Here is a 16,658-nt window from a genome sequence, read left to right on the forward strand (position 1 = left end):
GGATTAAAAATGTAATTGCTATTCACAACAGACACACAGTTTAGATATGTGGAACACCTTCAAATTATTTGAGATTAGTGCTTATATCATTAACCACCACCTACATTCTGAAAATGATGTGTTACTGATGGGAAAACAAACTTGAAGTTTTCAGACTGAGGGCCTTTCACACTTCTGTTTGTCCCACATTTTCTTTGATTTTGCATCAGATCAGTAGCACTGGTCTGAAAGCTTTCCATTTATTTCACAATGCAGAAACATGAAAAACTGCTTTTTGCTGCTGTAGCAGAACAAGCAAAAAATCCCGAATTGAAATTTGTTCCCCTTTTGAGCCAATCCTTTTTTGGGCTCCTGAATGGGAAAAAGAACAAACACTTTCCTTATGGCACAATGAGTGGATGCTCCTCTTTCAGCTCCATTCCTTCTGTCCCTACCCATGCATGGAGTAAAATTTGCCAGTGGTCTTCAGAGTCCATTTTTTGTTGCTGTTGTTTATCTATTACAGGCATCCCCAAACTCGGCCCTCCAGATGTTTTGGGACTACAACTCCCATCATCCCTACTAACAGGACCAGTGGTCAGGGATGATGGGAATTGTAGTCCCAAAACATCTGGAGGGCCGAGTTTGGGGGTGCCTGACCAATAGATTATCTGCGGTAAGGGTCAATCTAGATTAAATGGGGGGGGGCAGGGAATACATGCAGGTATTTTAACACAAGTTACAGCATGTGGATATTGCAAAAAGCTTGCATGCCAGAGAAGAGCCCAATCCCATGGTCTATGCTCATCTGGAAACACACACACACATCCATTTTACATTCAACAAAATGAGTTTGCATCAACATATTCATGCAAGTGACATGCAGCGCATCGTCTTCTCTTATACCCAGCTAGTATAGTCATGGTCATATCGGTGGTGGTAGTATTGTGTGTCAGACTTTAAAAATATTATTAAAGAGAAAACCAGTTTATTAACAGTAACTCTAAAAACTGGAAGCAAAAAACAACAACAGATTGTCTCTAAGGATAAAGTGCAAAGGCAGCCAATGTTGGAAAAGCCAGTGTAGCAAATAGCCAGGGATGATGGGAACTGTAGTTCAATAGCACCCAGAGGACCCCTCGTTGTCTTCCCCTGGTAAAGCAAACCTATTTGTTGAATTATAATTGCACAATTGCAAACAAGCTACCCTTAAAAAAAATCAGGAGATCAACAATGGTCAAAATGAATAGAAAACTGCATGAAATGTGATTATGGTTCAATTGTGGAACTTTACTCCATGGGACTAACACACCACTAGGTGTCCTCTGTTAACCATTCTTGTCCTGCAGAGTTGTCTTGTCATAGCGAATGTGATGCTGCTGTTGGTCTGGTTTCAGACAGGGTGTTGCTTGGGACTGACTGGTTTGGGGTTAAGGCAGGATTACAGTTAAAGTCAATCATGGCAGCCAACAACAAACTATACCGTCATATTTTCCTAGTGTGAAATGCAAGCCTCTAGGATACAAAGGGAATGATGAGCCTGACCAATGCAGATCTCTTAATGTTTGATACCTCCAAAAATATTGTATAATATAACAACCATATCCAACTTGTAAATCTACCTCATCTGATAACATACACCTCACATATGAGTTAAATGCAATGGACAAGAGCAGGGAGGCACTCACCCTGTCTTGAATTCCGCCTCTTCCTTTTAATGGCAATTTACCTTTACATTCTGGATCCTTCCTTCAGGAAGCACCTTTACTAGGGCTTCTCAAGCCCCAGGTCACCTACTTTCTTTCGGGAAAGGGGGGAAAAACACACACTCCAAATCAGTTGCAGTTGAAGAAATTTGTTGTGATTTAAACTAGTTATTTATTCAGATCAGGACTGGCCCAAGACATTTGGAACCTGAGGCAAACCACAAAAAGGCGCCATTGCTCCTTGCCAAGGAAGAAGGGGTGATTGAAGATCTACATCAGGAACAAGGGTGGAATAAAGATCTACATTGGGAATGGGGTGGGGTGGGGTCAAATCAACCTTACCCAACAGTTGAAGGGGCAATCAAAGGCCATGGGTAGAAAGGGACCCACTCTGAATCATGCCAGGTGGGAACAGAGCCCAGGAGACCCCAAAGGGCAGCTGCCATCATTTTCTCCCTAGGGGGTGAGAGGAAGCTAGCAGCACCTCCTATTCACAGAGAGGCTGCTATAGAGGCAGCATGGGGTAGGACTACCAAAGAGGCAACAGATCCAGTCTTCAATGAGTGTGGCACAGCTATCGCTGCCACTGCGCCAGCAGCAGCAGTGGGCAACACATTCCTTGGAGGTTGGATCTGCTGCTCCTGTGGATCTTGCCACCCAAGGCTGTTGCCTCACCTTGCCTCATTTCTGGGCTGGCCCTGACTCAGATGCCATTTCGCCAAACCTTAGATGGCCCAACTCATTGACTTCACAGCGACTTCAAACCAAAGTGCAGCTATTCTTCAAAATTCACACTTCTTGGAATTTTGTAGTACAATTCTGCAACAAAAACCTCTAAAATTGTTAATGTTGGGGAGAAATGTGCATAAAATAGCATATATTCATGAAAATACACAAATGTGTCATATTATTCTACGATGGGAAATGGCTTGTAAAAATATGCAAATTTGGTAAAATCACATGCAAATACACACATTAAAATACTGACAATTTTTTGGGGGGAGGATTCTTTGTTATCACACACACACTCTCTCACGCACACAACCATTCACAACCTTATGCAGAAATATGGCAAACTGAACTTCATTTGGGGAAAAATACAAACTGAGTAAAAATGAAATTGACAGATTTGTCAATTCCTTCTTCATAGGATTTTACCGCCTGTCTGGGACAGAAACTCAGCGACCTCTGCCTCATATTTTTCTGCAAACCCACAATTCTATAGAATCATAGCATGAAGTATGGTCTCTTAATTAACAATGTTTTCACATACAGTGGTACCTCGGGTTACAGATGCTTCAGGTTACAGACACATCAGGTTACAGACTCCGCTAACCTAGAAATAGTACTTTGGGTTAAGAACTTTGTTTCATGATGAGAACAGAAATCGTGCGGCAGCAGCGGGAGGCCCTATTAGCTAAAGTGGTACCTCAGATTAAGAACAGTTTCAGGTTAAGAACGGACCTCCAGAACGAATTAAGTTCTTAACCCGATGTACCACTGTATTCAACAAAAGTGGGATATGGAAATAGTTCTGAAGGACATCAACCTGAATGTTTGCATTGAAGTTGCTCCAGGTTTTACACAGTGAGGAAAATGGGCTAGAAATTTCCCTTGAACTCTAGTGACATTTCATTGGAACTATGACTCAGCCATGCAGTTGCAAATAAAATGTTTTAAGTGAAATATACAATGTGACATTAGATGGTGATGGTAAGCCTTATGGAAAATTCAATGTATTTTTTTTTTAAATGCTTTTTAACAAAAGCATTTTCAGGACTTTTTTTATATGTGTGTAGATTCCACCTATAATAAGTTCAGTAAAAAAAGGGGAGGAAATGTTTGCTACAAACTCAGAAGTTTTGCTTTTATTCTATAAAAGTCTATACCTGTTCAAGATTATGTTTATATTCATTTTATATAAAGACAAATCATTCTGGATTTTTGGAAGGATATTTGTGGTTTAGGCAGCAATTTTGACCCCCACTTAGCTGCAATTTACTTCTGATGTTAGGTTTGCTGTACTAGTTATAGTACTAGCTGGTTCACTTTTGGAAGCAATCAAGCCTTCAGTCGTTTATCCACATATTTTCCAAATGATACAGATCCCCTAGATCTGCAGATCAGAGCTGGAATCCTTGTAAGGTAGGCTTCTTATCAAGATACATGTGGTGAATCCTGCTTCTGGTGCGGATTAATATCTTCCATTCCTCCACCCTTTAGAGATACAGGCAACTGAAAGAACAACAAAATCCCCAAGTTAGCAAAACAGACCTTAGGGGGAAAAATCTCTATGCAGCTTTCTTTCTAGTTTGGGGAGAAATACTGCTCAGGTTGGCACTTGTTTTAGCTAAAGGGGTTCATTTCTTCTATTTGTTGTGGTGTCAATTCATAATGATAGCATCATAGTGAATTCAAGCTTCCGCATATCCCCCACCCAACTCTGGATGGTGAGATCTGCAAGCCCATCCCACACCGAGAGGTTATACACCTGAGTGTGAGAAAGAAGTAGAAGCTCTGCCTTGGACACTATGGAGACAAGGAATGTGAAGTACTTCTGTTCTTTGTTCCCTCTGCATCTCTACCAGGCCTACACCCAATCAGGTAAGTTCATTCATCAGGGTTGTACCAACACCAGTTGCCACCAGAAATGGAGAAGAACGTGCAGCAGTACATGTCATATTGACCACATGAACAGCAAAAATGGAAAGAAAAAAGAGTCAAGCCCCCAAACTGTCCTGAAAAATGTAGGGAACTCAGTGAATTGCCCACCACATTTTGGGGAAAACCTTTATCAGAGGCAGAGAAAGTCAACTTGTTGGATCATTCCAGTAGAGTATGTAACTATTTTGTTAAAGTTCCACACATTTTTTTCAGGAATATACTGAGGCCTGCCTCTTTCTCTTTTTCCTCATTTTGACATTTTTGCTACTGCCCTCTTTCCTTTCACAGGCAAGAAGAAACCATTCTGCAGGAAGAACTTCTCACTTCCTCCATGTGATCAAGGTTAATGTACAGAATAGGCCCAACAAGACTGCAGAACCAAAGACAAGATGAGAGGTCACTGCATCAGGGACAACCTCAAATGTAAAGCAACTCCAGCCAATAAATAAATAAATAAAGTCTTCTTACCAGAATACAGGATGTACATTTAGAAAATCTGCATATGTTTTCTAATTTTGGATAACCTGCCAACAGGAACAAAAAAATGAACAGGGACTAGGGACACATAGTGACAAGACCTAGAGAACAGGAGTCACAGGAACAGAATGACAATGTTACAGTCTATTTTATTTTATTTTATAAAATCTATACTGCTTTTTACCCAAGGGCCCAGGGTGGTTTACAGTCTAAAAACTCACTTCTGATTAGATACATCAGGATTGTACTGTGAGCTATGTAAGTCAATGAAGACTTGACCTTTGGCGGTTCTGCAGATTCCCTTTGACCTCTGAGATCTTTTACTAGGAGAGCAATCCACATGTTTTCTGTCTTTCTATGCAGTTATGAGAGCCCTTTATTGCTGTTTATCACAAAGTGAAATCCAAGGTCCACCGGATGTTGGTAATAGATTATGTAACTGCACAGCAGTCTCTAGTCATAATAGTTGCATAGGTGTTGAAAAGCTGCCAACTCTCGATTTTCAAAATACTGGAAAGTATGTTGGACTTCCTTATATCAAATTAATTCAAAGGGAGTTGCGTATTTTTGATCATTGGAATTTATGTTGTATTTATGCATTGCTGTTAGTCTTCTGGCTGCTTAGTTAAAAAAGAAAATACGTTTAAAGAAATAAAAACACAAACTGCACATTTTGATAAACCCTGTATTTATTAACAAAGCACATTTACTGTAATAGGTTTCCATTCAGATGATGTGTACTTGCTTCCGGGGGTGGGGGTAGCAGTAAATACCTGTGTCCCAATCTAGGAAAGAATATTGGTGCACAGAAGCATGCAGGGAGCACCATCTAAGATCAGTGGCTATAGCACATGTGACACGGTGTACAAAAGAGCACCTGGAAACTGACTGAAGTTTCTCTCCACTTTCAGATCTATATATACTGAGTCAGAAAAGGGATCCATCTGTGGCCATTCTCACATTATTAGCCTACAAGGATGTGTTTGCAAAGCTGTCATGTAAGAAGCATTCCTCAGTCCCATTCTGTTAGGCAGCCCTTTGTTCTTTCCTTCATCCACCCACAGCCTTCCTTGTTTAATGAGTGTCAAAATGAGCACTCCCACTGCTTTAAGCAACTATTTACATATAATTCCACCCAACCTCAAACAAACCTTACTGTACCTTGATGCAAGATTCAAAATTTGTTTTTTCCTTATACAGACATGATCAGGTTTAACGTCTCATTGAAAAGCTCTCAAAATGCGGACTATATGCTGAAAAAGGAAAGCCCTTTGAAATCTGGAATATCTGTTCGGAAAATCAATAAAGATATTGGTGATGAAAGGGGGCTGTTCTTGTTATCCTAAACATGCTGCAATCGTGTCTGTGGAGTGTTGTGTGAGGCACAAGGTTTTGCCAGAGGGAGAGTTGGACCCCTTTCCTTTTGACCTCCAGGAAGAGGTCCTCCAAACTTCTCCCTTGCTTTGCATAACCACTGGAGAGGTCTGCAGCCATTGGATGTGCAATATGCAAACCACACTTGCTGTGATAGCCCATCCTAGTTAGTCTTCCTTTATTTGCTCCTGTTAAGAACACAGCAGCCCTCTTTGCATCCATGATTTGTGCTCATGATGGCATCAGGCTGTTTATATGCTGTCCCTCTTTCAATACTCCTTGCGCTTCAAAAACTTTCAGCAGAGATATACTGCTTCATTTCCAGTCAGTCCATTACCTGTAGTTCCTGAAACTTTTCATACTACAAATGTTGTTGTTTTTTTGGAGGGAGGTAGTGCCCTACTTTTGTTATGCTATAATGCAAGAATGCCCCCCAACACACTAGCACACTAATGTTGGGGTTGTGTGCATTGTGGAGCAGAAAGCAGAAAGCTATGTCAACTGTCCAGTATAAATGCACGACTAATGCACTATTATTGTGTCAATGACATGTTTGCAAGAAACCACCAGGTTGGAGAAGAGCCCAGCCCAAGGAAATAAAAGGTCCAGGACAAGTTTCAGTTGTAGGAAGAGAAGAAATGGAAACCTGGTGTGGAAATGGAAACTCATGCCTTCAATGAAGAAATAGATAGAATTTGTGAAGAAAGTGATATTGACAGGTGGGTGGGACAACACACCTGTCAACTATGTGACAGGTCAGGTGTAATATCATGTGACAGATGGGTGGACCCATCTGTCAGTCAACTTTGGCCTGTGAGGTTGGATCCTGATATGGGTCTGCCCTGTGGAGTCAAAAAGGTTCCCCGCTTGTGATTGACATCAAAACCTTCAGTCCCGCTTTTCCTCTTGACAGAGCCTGGAGGGCCATGCCATGGGTGCAATGGTGGCTTTATGCCACCATCCATGTCCTGGGCTTCCACAAACTTAAATGGGATGTTACAGATAGGTAGCCGTGTTGGTCTGCCATAGTCAAAACAAAAAATTCCTTCCAGTAGCACCTTAAAGACCAACTAAGTTAGTTCTAGGTATGAGCTTTCATGTGCATGCACACTTCTGAAGAAGTATCTGAAGAAGTGTATCTGAAGAAGTGTGCATGCACATGAAAGCTCATACCTAGAACTAACTTAGTTGGTCTTTAAGGTGCTACTGGAAGGAATTTTTAGTTTTAAATGGGATGGAAAAGCAATTTTATCCATGATTCCCTGCACAGCGGGCATAAGCTGAAGACAGGAACCCTTTGCCCAATTGTCACAAACGAACCATACAAATAATCAAACCTGCACATGACCATCCTGCGAAAGCTGGTTTTCCTGCCCTTCCCATTGCATTCCTGTTCCTCCAGTTAGCTAAGTACTGCAGACCCCCTGTTTTTTGAAAGCCAACCCATGGTCCCCTACATTTGAATATATTGGTATCTCTATGGTACTTTTTGCGATGAGAATGGTGCCACAGACCCCCTAGGTGGATTACATGGATCCCCTAATTGGGGCCATCTATTAGGAACCACTGCTCTAGGGAGCAGCCACCTACTGATTTAAAATACTGAGAAAGTATTCATGTTTGAAGGCTGGTAAAATTATCTACAGGTAAAACAAAACAAATTCCTTCCAGTAGCACCTTAAAGACCAACTAAGTCAGTTCTTGGTATGAGCTTTCGTGTGCATGCACACTTCTTCAGATACATCTGAAGTATCTGAATGTATCTGAAGAAGTGTGCATGCACACGAAAGCTCATACCAAGAACTGACTTAGTTGGTCTTTAAGGTGCTACTGGAAGGAATTTGTTTTGTTTTGACTATGGCAGACCAACACGGCTACCTATCTGTATCTACAGGTAGTGTGTGATTTCATATTGACCTTTTACCCAAGAAACTGGTTTGATCAAGATGTTACTGTGTGCAGTGGAACGTAGGAGCACTGTCTACACTGCCTGACGGTAGCTCCTCAAGGTTTTAGTCCCTTCCAGCCCTACCTGTTTCATGTATGTCAACCTAGGCATGCTAAAATTACCTTTTATTGCATGCATAATTCTTTGACAGGCCATTTACCTATCGTTACCATTACCATTTTAGAGATGCGAGTGCTTTCTTTGCCACAGTAGACTCCTGCATTGCTTCTTAAATATGTGGAAATAGCCTTTGGGGCACTGTATAATGAGGCATCAACTATGATCAGCTTATTTTTGCCAATATGAACTGAGTGAAAGCAGCCATTGCTTGATAGCCATTACAGCTATCTGTGAAAAACTCCATTCCTGACAAGTCCACTCACAGCCTGATTAGCGCCCCTGAGAGAACTAAATATCTCCCAGTCTAGACCTTGGATTTGAGAGCTTTAGTTATGCCTATGCATAAATCTGCCATCTAGCTGTGCACCTTCCAACTCCCTAGAAAACAATGCCTGCCTTGATCCTTGTTCACCATTACCTGATTGGTTTCCCAATGTCTGTGACCCTGCCCACTCCTATTCAATAAAGTCATCATCTGCACATGCAGTCATCTGCACATGTGCAATGAATGTCCAAATGTACACACCTCAGCTTAACTGTGGCTTACATTTTTTAATTGACTGAAAGCTGGTTTGAGGGAAAGTGCATCAATCAGTGGTATTTCTCAAGAAACTACAACAGGCATAGGCAAACTCAGCCCTCCAGATGTTTTGGGACTACAACTCCCATTATCCCTGACCACTGTTCCTGTTAGCTAGGGATGATGGGAGCTGTGGTCCCAAAACATCTGGAGGGCCAAGTTTGCCTATGCCTGAACTACAAGATACATATAGATTGTGTCTAAAATAGCATGGCCTCAGCTAGAAACACCCACGGAGCAGATGTATACAACCCAAGTGACTACTGTATGATTATCATGAATGAATTGTTTATTTATTGTTTAAGGCCTTCATTGTAAAGTAATTTGATAAATATCACCATCAGTGCTCTTATTTATGGATTCACATTTACTGCAGTGACCCATTTTTAGTGAGACAATAATGAGCAACAATCAACCTCAGCGCTGTTCCAGACTGCTGTTTTATTGCAGTGGTATTTTGCAACATGTTCCCAATGCAAAAATGATGCATTAGTGGTGCATTTATTCTGCTTTAGTTTATTCTGTGAATCTTCCCCATTGCCACCACATTATTGCTGTCTGGAAGGGGATACAGCACAGCAAAAGTGTGTCAGAAATAAAACATAATATTTGTGGTATAAAGAGTTATTGGATTTCAGCAGGATATGCGCTGAGTGGAAAGGAAGCAGAATGACTGCCTCCAAAACTGTTGCAGAGGCAAACAGTATTTAAGGAATGTAACTGTCCCAATAGAATCATGAGCACAAATAATCATAAATGCACAATAAAAATGACATATGAAGGGGTCCTCAGACTCCTCTGTTATTTGCAAGGAGAACTATCCATTTTTCCTTAGCAACAGCTTGTTGTTTTACTTGAACGGATGAACTGGTCTGTTTGCATGGAATGCTAAGCAAAAAGCTACCTACCATTCTCAGCCAAGGTTTGGTTTAGTGTGCCATCCAAACCAGGCCACTATCATTAATGCTAACCATGGTTTGTATGAAACAAGGCAACTACGAGAGCCAGTGTGGTATAGTGGTTAAGAGTGGTAGACTCATAATCTGGTGAACCGGGTTCGCGTCTCCGCTCCTCCACATGCAGCTGCTGGGTGACCTTGAGCTAGTCACACTTCTCTGAAGTCTCTCAGACTCACTCACCTCACAGGGTGTTTGTTGTGGGGGAGGAAGGGAAAGGAGAATGTTAGCCACTTTGCGACTCCTTGGGGTAATGATAAAGTGGGATATAAAAAAAAAATGTAAAAAATTTAAAAACTATGGTTTTAAAAGAAACTCATAATTTACAGCTGTAATTTCCTCCTACTCAGCCCTCCAAGCAACAGTAAAAGAACAGGAATAATAAATAGAGTGTTAACATTATGATTTATTTGTTTCTATCCCACTTTTTCCACAGAACTGGGACTCAAGGCGGCTCACAAAACTTAAACACAGATAAAACACAGATAGCTAAAAACATATAAAAGAGCTTAAAAGTAGTTAAATTATAATAGAAGTAAAATGATGCAAAAGAGAAAGATAATACCCTTGTTACCTGTTTCATCAATATATGGCAGGGGCCAATGCAAATTAAACAGCGAGACAACTCCTTAAAAACACACACACAGCCTAATGTATAATACAGACAGAGGCAGATTTTTAAAGTCATTACTCAGCTCTTATTCAGACAGATTTCCCTTTAACGTTCATGGAAGCTCTTTCTTGTGTAAAACCTTGACTAAAGCTTTCCGAGGTGTGATGCAATAATATTGTTTTATCAGGCTTTGTGTCGGATAATTGTTTGTGACTGTAAATGTGAGTCGGGCCCAGTACTTTGCTGAGTAACGATAATGTCATATGTGAACCTTCCTCACAGAGCTCCAGTGTAATTACATCTAATGGAATATGTTTTAAATAAATTCCCTGAAATATTAACAGCTGGGGTGCTGAAGTCAGACTGTTTTTATTACAACCTCAGATTCAAGAAAGTTGTGGATTCTCTGGAAGCCTCGGGGGCAAGTCTCTACCTTCATTGGCAAAACAAGGGGTCAGCAGTGAAGCAATCAGTTAGCACATGGCAATTATACATCAGTACACAGCAGAGGGATGTTGGGGCTCGCCTTGTTCACACGCAATGCTAAATCAAACCATGGCTTAGCATGAATGAGAAAATGCCTGGTTCCCAGAGAGAAGGTGGTGGCTGTAGTAATCTTCCTCTGCACTATCCAGGTTGGCTAAGCCATGGTTTGTAAACAATGTTTGGTTTGGAGAACTGTATCACACAATTCAGCCAAGTGTGAATTTTGAAGAATGGCTGTGTTTTAGTTCTCATACTGTTTCAGAAAGTGTGGATTTGACATATTTGGCTTTAAATACAAATTGAATCAAAGTCAGCCACCATCCCTACCTGTAATACAGGTGTAACTGTTGGACTGAGACAAGGTGGGTGAAGTTTGAAATCTCCGCTCAGTCACAAAGCTTATCAAGTGACTTTGGCTAGACACTAACCTACCTCATAGAATTGCAGGCACACCAATTCTCTTGATATTTGTTTGAAGGGGGCCCAGGTGTGTGCATGGCATCACACACACAACACACTCAATCAGCATATGCTGCCATTTTTGTGAGCACAGAGTCTATGGATTCATGTGGGCTCAGCATGCTGCACAGGAATGGAAATATCACTTCGAGAAGGTTAGACTTTCTGTTCCTCCAACACTGCTGCCCTTATCCAAATCAGAAATCAAAATACACTGGTCAAAATAATTTTGCATCACTGTAGAGCAGAACACCACACATTTAAATAAAAGGTGCTTCCAGACAGGTGACTTTCAGACTGGTGGCTCCTATCCGTTGTTGAGCTATTAATGGAATTGCAATTATATAGCCCGCAATTTTCTGTTCATAGCAGTGGGCACGACATAGCTGCTGCGGGAAGGGAAATTTCTCTCTCTCTCTCTCTCTCTCTCTCTCTCTCTCTCTCTCTCTCTGTGTGTGTGTGTGTGTGTGTGTGTAGATATATATCAGCATTTCTGGTCACTGCCATGTAAGCAAGGTGGTCAATGACTGGCAAGGTTCCTTAATATATATTTTTAATAGCACTATAACACTATAGTGTTGTGGTATGCAGCCAATATTTTAATATTAAATAAATGATGGCTAGAAAAGTGTTTTAGTGCTAAGACTGGGTTTAAAAAGAAGAAGAAGAAGAAATGGGCTCATAAATTTAAGCCTAGGTTTAAATTAAATAGGTTCACCTGCCTAAGACATCACTGCCCACATCAAAATCCTGCCCTTTTAGAAACCCAGAGGACTAGTGCTACTCCTACATTCTTCTGGGTGTTTATGGTGGAAACCAGTCTTCCTGGAAAGAAGGAAAGGAAAGAACAAGAAGGAAAATACAACGTGGCAAGGACTGTGCCATGTGGATGCCTTGTGAAAAGTGAGTGAACAAAGCATGGCAATTCTACACTAAACTTCTAGTGTGGAAGCAGCTTAGAAATAGGGTCAGCTCCAGGTTTGGCAGGCTGTGGGCAAAACACCATCTAGTGTGGACCTCCATATCAGCAAGCTTGGCAGTGGCAGTGGGCAGCAGCCGGTGCTGCTATCTTAGTGTTCAGTGGCTCCACAGTGCTCCACCACAGTGTCACATAGGGCATTGTGGGAAAATTAACATGGAGCTCTCAGAGCCAGCCAGATAAGTCAGCTGCTTGAGAAGCAAGCAGGAGGGAAGTGCAGACAGGCATCCGGCAGAGGTGAGCCTTGTAGGAGTGCTTGGGCCCTCATAGCTGTCCAAGGCTGCTGGGTGATGATGCTCACCCCACATAGAAGCTGTGCATTTAGCACTGATCACTGACACTTTTGCTTTGATGAAGAGAGCGAGACACGCAGATCAACAGAAAAGGGAGGAAGAAGAGTCACAGACACCTCAGCGTTTTGAAATCATGGTGTAGATCTGGGGTGGGGAACATTTTTCTGCCTGAGGGCCACATTCCTTTGGGGACGTATCCCAGAAGTGGGCAGGACAATGGATGCTTTGGAAGATTTTACACCAACCCACACATCTCCATCCTCCACCTAGATAAGCATGAGACATGAACAATTAATAATAATAATAATAATAATAATAATAATAATAATTTTTATTTATACCCCGCCCTCTCCTGCCAAGACCGGGCTCAGGGCAGCTAACACCAAGTATAAAAACAATTGATTTAAATACAACTTAAAAACAAGATTAAAATACAAGGACACCTTCCAGTCAACAAAAGTACTCAAGGAGGGTTTGAAGTAGGCTTACTAGGGGCATAACGTGGGGAGGTTTCTGAGGGCCTGACACGGAGCTCTGAAGGGCCACACATGGTCCCTGGACCCAGGAACCCCTGTTCTGTCGATTTTCATCAGGTGTTAGAGACCAAAGAGCTTTGCTAAGCTTCCCTTTGAACACCAGTGTTGTTGCTGTATGTTCCCAGGATTATAGACTTTCAGCACATAAACCAGCTAGTTATTTGCCTGCCTTTTGGAATAACAATAAGTCTCCAGTAATATTTGCATATTTATGTCAGGCTCTTATTGGGAAATTTCAGTCTCGGAAAAGCTGCCTATTAGTTGAAATGCAGTTATTAAAAAGGTATATGTGGAAGAAGTTCAGTGTCTCGTCACTCCACCCAACCTGGCATCTGATATCGTTCTTGAGAATGCATCATGGTATGATGAACATTAATATAATACCAAACATTACAAAACCACAATTACATCACCCCACACTCATTCAAAATTCACTATATCAAGCACATGAGCCTACTTGATCAAAGGACTACAGGAGAGCAAAGGTAAACTGACTGCCATCTCACTGTCTGTTGTCGAGATGGAGCAATACAATAAGTTTTATGGGATACACCAGGATTAAAAACCTACCAGGTTGTGATCTAATTAGCTGCAATTTATCTTAGTTTAGTTGAAACATAGTTCACTAGCTTTATAATGCAACAAGTGCTCAATGGACATTTTTTTGTAAGAAGTCTCATATCTCTGCCATAGAGGGGAAAGTTTCCAATGTTTCACCTTTTCTGTGTCTACACCTACCAAACCAAGCCTCACATAGCATTAAGAACTTAAGAGCACTGCTGGATCAGGCCCAAGGTCCTTCTAGCTCAGCATTTTGTTCTCCCTGTGGTCAACTAGATGCCTATGGGGGACCCACATATGCAGAACCTGAGTGAAACAGCACTCTCCCCTCGTAAACACACTTTCCCCTTGTAAATTCTGATTTACCTGATATAGGGATAGTCAGATAAATTGGGATGGGGTGGGCTCTGAAACATTCCACTTGAAGTCACAGGCTATTTCTTTGGGTGTTTTTGAGTGGATGGATCAACTCTCACTGTCAGCTACTTCCCCTTTTATACTTACTAGGTGTGCACCTGAACAGTATGTATGTTGATTGATAGACAGACAGACAGACAGACCCCCTCAGATTTGCACAAAACCAGAAAAATGCACAAGCAAACCACATAAAAAATATTCACACCAGATGCTGCGTAGCAACCTTAATCTGAAAAGTGTGCATTTGAAATTTACAATTGTTTTCATTTATTTGCTGTGCTCTGCAATGGAAGAGCTTAGCATTATATACATATTTTCCTTTTGATCCCTCAGATTTGCACAAAACCAGAAAACTGCACAAGCTAACAGCATTAAAACATTGTGTGCCGAAAATTTACAATTGCCTGACTTGGCGCTTTTGCACACTTCCTCGATGGTATGTAGGTATGTATGTACATTTTAAAAGTGCACATGCAGCCCTCTGCGTGCATGCCCTGTCACTAGTTAATCAGCATAAACAGAAGCAGCAAATTAGAAGGCAGGGCAAACACAAATGGGAAGACCTACTTGTATGAATGGGGAAGACCAAAGTTGCTGCACTTATAAAATGCAAACATTTGTGGATGTGGACTACTGTGGCTTAATTCAAATGGGTAAAACCTGGATTAATAGCTAAATAATGCTTAGATGTGGACAAGCCCTCAAAATATTACCGCCATGGCCAGTAGTCATTTATAGCCTTATCCTTCATGATATTGTCTAATCTTCTTTTAACGTAATCCAGGTTGTTGGCCATCACAACATCTTGTGGGAGCTAACTCCATAGGTTCATTATTAGGCACTATCACTGTTTTTTATACAGTTTTGTTCTCTCTTCCCACCCTTAAGCAGAAGCTAATTACACTCAGTTCAATGTAACTTTCATAAATGTGTTCAGGTTTAAGCCCTCTAAGCAGGGACTATTGTCTGAACAGCAGACACTATAGCTCATCCGGGTTTAAAAAAAGGAGGGGGGATTAATTTATTCTGAATTGCAAATGCGGATCTCCTGTATCAATAACATCTTTGGCTGGCACATGCATAAGGTGTTTTGTTTGTCTTGGATTAGTATAACTCTCTATATTGCACCCATAACATGTGTAACATTCACTTAAAGCACCTTGCAACAGCAAAACATCATCCATAAACATCTGCCAGTACCCAACTTCTGTTCCAAGTCACAAGAAGAGATTTCAAAATATCAGCCCACAGAAATGAAAAACCAAGAACATATCACATATCACAAATATTGTGCCTTCACAGCCAACATCAGGTTTTCGTTTCCTTTATTTTTTAAATTACCACAGCATGTGGGCAGGAAGGCTTAACACTTATTTCTCCAGCCACAATCCCTGTAACAATCTCTCCTTTCCCACCATTCGTCTGAGTGGTGATGACGACAATTGCCCACTGACAACTTGTACATATTACATTTTTTAAAAATACCCCGATATAACTTTCAACAATGCATTTAGTGTCAAGTCTAGGTTGACCATGTTCTAGGTAAGAAGGTAAAGGACCCCTGGACAGTTAAGTCCAGTCAAAAGCAACTATGGGCTGCGGCACTCATCTCACTTTCAGGCCAAGAGAGCCAGCATTTCATCCACAGACAGTTTTCCGGGTCATGTGGTCAGCATGACTAAACAGCTTCTGGGGCAATGGGACACCATGACTATTACCAGAGGGATGGGAAAGCTGGAGCCTTCCAGGTATTGTTGTATTACAACTCCCATCATCCTTGACCATTGGCTGTACTGGCTTGGACTTATGGGTGTTGGAGTCCAGCAGCCCTGTGTCACCAGGTGTTGGTGGTTCTGGCTTTGGGAAACAAAGGTATACCTGTAACACATCCAACAGTTCCAGCTCTTGCACCTATTTTATTTCCCTAGTGTTATAATTCTAAGGTCTCAAATGTAATTTAAATGTTCATAAATGTACAAGGCAAACACAAACATAAGTAGTTACAGATAGGTAGCCGTGTTGGTCTGCCATGGTCAAAACAAAATAAAAAAATTCCTTCCAGTAGCACCTTAAAGACCAACTGAGTTAGTTCTAGGTATGAGCTTTCGTGTGCATGCACACTTCTTCAGATACACTGCAGTGTATCTGAAGAAGTGTGCATGCACACGAAAGCTCATACCTAGAACTAACTCAGTTGGTCTTTAAGGTGCTACTGGAAGGAATTTTTTTACAAACATAAGTATATAAACCACATGTCTGAAATAGTACAGGAGAGCAATCCTGAAGCCCTTTTGACTCTCCCAATGACCTCAAATATTCCACTGCTGTAAGGGAGGAAAATGGGGAAAGCCTGCCCATTGTCTTTTGCTTGCAAGTCCTGTCTTTAAGGGTGCATTTGTGTATGAATAGGGTGAGCCTGTGACCTGGATTCAGGAACTAAAGTATTTACCATCACAGAAGAATGGCCAGACTGCCCAGGTAATGCAATCAGGGACCATTATCAGGTATCT

Source organism: Podarcis erhardii, assembly GCF_964252035.2.
Source record: "Podarcis erhardii genome assembly, chromosome: 4".
Lineage (NCBI taxonomy): Eukaryota > Metazoa > Chordata > Lepidosauria > Squamata > Lacertidae > Podarcis > Podarcis erhardii.